Raw genomic sequence first — 5,617 nt, 5'->3', positions numbered from 1 at the left:
GTGTTCCTCAGTAAGGCTTTTTAGCCTATTTTTTTGAGAGAAAGAGAGTGATGTGGAGGGGAGAGGGAGAGAGAGAATCAATCCCATGACCCTGAGATCATGACCTGAGCTGAAATCAAGAATCAGATGCTCAACCAACTGAGCCACCCAGGTGCCCCAGGATTTTTAGCTTTTAAAGAATGCTTTCCAGTTTCCTATTGTCTTTATTCTGGCTCAATGCTTACAATGTCCACTAGAAGAATCAATGGATAGAAGCTATCTTGAAATTTGCATCCTTTCTATGTCCATGATATTCTGTTTTCAGTTTGCTTTTTGTGGTTAATTTCTTGAGTCTGTTATATGAGTTTAATGGTTAAAAAATTACCAACAGAAAGACAAAATTGTGAATTAAAGTAAATTCCAATGATGTTAGGGTGGCATTTGCCTCACACAGCCAGCTAAGAAAACGTTATTCTCTTGAGTATTCTCAATTGACTACATGAAAGAAGATGAGAAATACATTTTAAACTCCTTTAAACATAAAAGGTCAAGAAAGGTGAATTTTGTTATAATGAGTTGTATTTCACATTCTGGTTTATTCCTGAATCACCAAAGTTGACATCTTAAAAATGGACATGGAAAACAAATGGCAGAAAAATTCACTGCTTTAGGGGATCAAACCTGAGCAAAACCAGGTCTCCAAAATAATATTTGTATCCCCCTGGGTTCCTAGCATTGTGCACTCATGGTCTTTCATTGAATTAGCTGTTGATGCTAAATAATCTTTTTAAATTTTTTAAAAAGATTTATTGATTTATTTTTAGAAAGAGAGAGGGAGAGATTGAGAGAGAGAGAGAGCAGGAGGTAGGGGCAAAAGGAGAGGGAGAGAGAGAATCTCAAGCAGACTCCCGCTGAACATGGAGCTCCACACGGGGGTCAATCTCAGGACCCTGAGATCATGACCTGAGCCGAAATCAAGAGCCTGATGCTCAACCGATGGAGCCACCCAGGCACCCCTAAATAATCTTTTTTTTTAAAAAAAAATCATCATTACTATTAAATATCACTGTAAGAATACTTTCATAATTACCATTATAATGAGTTTCTATTTCTTATATCCCCTTCAATGCCAACCTATGTGGCAACATCAAAGCAAAATCTCATATAAGGCATTTCTATAAGTAGAAAAACAATGTAATATAGATTTAAAGCTCTATGAAAAATATCACTTTATCTAACAATATAATTTGGACCATCAAAATGAATGGAGCATTCTTAGGCCTTCAGGGCAATTGTCTATCAAGCTAGATTTTAAGTTTTTTTTTTTTTAATTAAGATACAGTAAAATTGTGTACATGTTTTAAAACATGCATGAACTTATGTAATCATCAAGATAATCAGGATATAGAACAATTCTATCACCTCGAAAAATTCTGTTATACTGAAGTGATTTTAGGTACACTCTCTCCCCTAATTCTTGACAACCATTGACCTGTTTCCTGTCATAGTTTTGTCTTTTTGATAAGGTCATATAAATGGAATTATACAGTATATAACCTTTGAAACAGACTTCTTTCGGTATGTCTGATATGGGGTTTGCTAAACTTCTTGAATCCGTCTTTGATTGAGAATAGGCTAAGAGCAGAATTCCTTCCAGAATTTGGGGTAAGCCTGAACTTCTAGGTTGACTGGCTTAGTCACTGAAGAAGAAAAAAATATGGGGATAGAAAATCTGGTAGTTTCTCGGGGCACCTGGATGGCTCAGTCAGTTAAGTGGTTGCCTTTGGCTCAGGTCATGATCCCAAGGTCGTGGGATGGAGGCCCACATAGGGCTTCCTGCTCAGAGGGAAGTCTCCTCCTTGTGCTCATGTTCTCTCTCTCTCTCTCTCAAATTAAATAAAATCTTAAAAAAAAAAGAAATCTGGTAGTTTCTTAAGTGTCTTATCAACTTTGACAGATATGTAACATACACAAAATTTATTTTACAATAACCTGGATTCCATGGTTTTTGGATCTGAGCATGCATAGACATTCTAGTCAAGCTGTTAAAGGATACACACTTCAGAGTTCTACCTCCATAGATTCTGGTTCAGTAGTCCAGAGGCACAGTCTATTTACCTGTGGTTTTAACCAGCACCAAATGATCGTAAAGCAGTGGTGTCACAATTACCTTTTAAGAAACACTAATCTAGATAAAGAAATCGACGTGTTCACTACATCTTTTCAGGATCACACAATTAAGTGGTATTCCCAAACTCGTGAAATCAATTTCAAAGGTGACCCAAAGAAAGTGAAGAGCATAAAGGAAAGCTGTCACCAAAGGGACAAGTGCAAGGCAGTACCAGGGAAAGATGGAAAAATTTTGGCTCAGGAAATTACTACAGAAACCAAATAAGTCATATACCAGGAATGAATCAGCAATGTAATGTGTAATTAAAAAGAGCTTGATACAAATGTTAGTTAACAGAAGCAGGACATGTAGGAGGTGATAATTAATCCTTCCTTTATATGGCATTGTCCAGACCCATATTAAAATATTGATTCTGTTATCATCTGAATTTCATTAAGAATGTAGGAAATTGAGGAACAGTCTAGAGAGAAGCATTACAAATTATAAAAGGGAAAGAAATTGAGCCCCATAGGAAAAGACTAGAAGACTATGGCTTGTGATTTGCTTTCATAGAAAAATAAAAATATTCTATATTTTTTTTCAAGATTTTATTTATTTATTTGAGAGAGAGAGAGACAAAGATAGTGAGAGAGAGCACAAGCAGGGAGGAGAGGGAGAAGCAGGCTCCCTGCAGAGCAGGGAGCCCGACACAGGACTCTATCCCAGGACCCTGAGATCATGACCTGAGCTGAAGGCAGATGCTTAACCGACTGAGCCACCCAGGTGCCCCCAAATATTCTATTTTTTTAATGAATAATTGTTCATTGAAAACAGTACAGAAAATAACTTAATATTATCCATTAATCAGGAGTAACTAATAGCCCCTTAGTAACTGAAAGTAAAATACATTTTTTTATCTTTTAAAGTGTGATTATTGGGGCGCCTGGGTGGCTCAGTCGCTAAGCGTCTGCCTTCGGCTCAGGTCATGATCCCAGGGTCCTGGGATCGAGCCCCACATCGGGATCCCTGCTCTGCGGGAAGCCTGCTTCTCCCTCTCCCACTCCCCCTGCTTGTGTTCCCTCTCTCGCTGTCTCTCTCTGTCAAATAAATAAAATAAAATCTTTAAAAAAAATAAAATAAAATAAAGTGTGATTATTTTGAATGCTCTCCTATGTAATTAAAAATTATTTGAAAACAATTTCAAAATGAATGCATCATATTTCTCTACATAAATACAGCATATTTAAATTATTTAATCTCAGTTTTACATATTTAAGAGTATTTTCGAATGCTCACCACTTGCAGTAGTGTTTTAATCAACATCACTAAGTATCACTATTCCCATTATAATGATTTCCTTTAGAACTCCAATTAGAGCCAACACACTAAATCAAAGGTCAGAAATATTTTTAGGGTTCAGGACACATGTTATCATCTAATGTCAGGCTATTACGTTCCTTATTCCTTACTATGCCCTATAGGACCCTGAAGAGAACTTTCCTGAAGCCCCTAACTCAATTACTCTGTTTATAGCATTTATTATTAGTTAAAATTATCTTTTTTTTTTTTTAAGATTTTATTTATTTTTTTGACAGAGAGAGACACAGCAAGAGAAGGAACACAAGCAGGGGGAGTGGGAGAGGGAGAAGCAGGCTTCCCATCGAGCAGAGAGCCCGATGTGGGGCTCGATCCCAAGACCCTGGGACCATGACCTGAGCCGAAGGCAGACACTTAATGACTGAGCCACCCAGGTGCCCGTAGTTAAAATTATCTTATCTAACTATTAGTTAACTATAAAAATGATCATAGTTCCATGGATGTTTCAAAAGAAACTTGTACCAAAAAAACAGGTAGCAAAAATGACCTACCCCTTCCTACCTTCTATATCTTCTACCCAGTGATAACTATCTTCAAGCACATCAGACATTTTTTTCACACTTAATCATGTCTACCTAATAATTTTATTCTGTCTGCATTTTTTGTTTTCTCAATTTTGCATATAATTTATAGGCTTCCTATTATGTGAGAAGGGATTTACTTTTTTTAAAGATTTTATTTTATTTGTTATTATTTGAGAGAGAGAAAGTGCAAGCAGGGGGAGCAGCAGAGGGAGAGGGAGAAGCAAACTCCCCATTAAGCAGGGAGTCTGACCCCGGGCTCCATCCCTGGACTCTGAGATAAGGACCTGAGCTGAAGGCAGACGCTTAACTGACTGAGCCACCCAGGCACCCTGAGAATTTACTTCTTTTATATGTACTTCATCCAGGACACCCATACTTTTCCCCTCTCAACCTTCCCAGGTGGTCCAGATAGTTATAGCACCCTAGTATTTACACTAGCCTGACTACTTAAACAACATTTACCCTAAATCCATGGTGTGTCAGAACTGCGTTTTCTCTCCAGGAATTAATGAACTGCCTAAATTTACCACAAACAAACCCTCCAATCTCTTTGACAGAACTGTAAAATTCCTTACCATAGGTTTGCACACATCAGAAACCCATCGGTTCCCTTTTCACCCTAGAAATATTTCTCTTGGAACTCTCTGTCCTTCTGCTGCCTCTGGGCTGACAGCATAGCTCAAATTCCCTTACCCCCCACTTTTCACATCACTTATTGCCTGGATCCATGTTTGGATCTCTGGGTGTCTGGCAGAATACATCCTCCAGCTGTTTTCTGAGCTAGTGGGTCTTTAGGTAAACTTTCTGAGATCCTGCATGTTTGAAAATATTTTATTTTACCCAGATAGTTTGTAAATTGACTGGTTTTCTAGATTAGAAATAATTTTCTTTCATTTTACTGAAAACCTTGCTTCATTTTTCTTCTGGCTTTCAATTTTGCTTTGGAGATATCTAAAGCACTCTGATCTCTAGTCCTTTGCATTGTAGGGACCAGGGGCGGTCCACCCCATAATGTGCCACTTTGGCATCTTGATTATTTTACATAACAGGTAAGACACAGTCTGTGTTTTTTCAGATCCTCTGTTCCTCTGAAAGCAGGAAATAAGTCTCCCATGTGAAAGGCACGCTCCCTGTATCAGGAGGTAAAGATTTATCCTTATCACCAGATATAGGAAATTTAAAGCTGAGAAGGTTATGTAAATAATGTTTGTTGCTTTTTATTAATTTACTACGCCAGTTCAAATTCTGTTTAGAATTCCTTCCTAACCGAAGATCCCAAAGTTAAGTTTTCCTTGTCCTGGCAATTCCTCACAGATGTATCATCACCTTGTCTGAAAAGTTGTATTTACACTGCCTGCCTTGATAATTTCTTTGGGTTTCAACTTCGTTACTGTCTTTAAAGAATATAACGTCACATCTTGTGTAAGAGGACAACAGATTAATGAGGTTTATTATTCTCTTTAAATCTGTTAATAGAATATGAGTCAGGAATTTACTTGCAGTATCCCACCCTCTGCTAGGTGGATATAAATGGACCTGTGGATCATGGAGATTGGGCTAGACTAATTTGGATTACTCGCTCTTGGGTCTCAGAGGATGCCCTTAATTCTAATATGTTATATTACAG

This window comes from Leptonychotes weddellii, chromosome 1, assembly GCF_054177405.1.
Source record: "Leptonychotes weddellii isolate Sample4059 chromosome 1, ASM5417740v2, whole genome shotgun sequence".
NCBI lineage: Eukaryota > Metazoa > Chordata > Mammalia > Carnivora > Phocidae > Leptonychotes > Leptonychotes weddellii.
The sequence above is the reverse complement of the archived record's forward strand: the minus strand, read 5'-3'. Positions refer to the sequence as shown.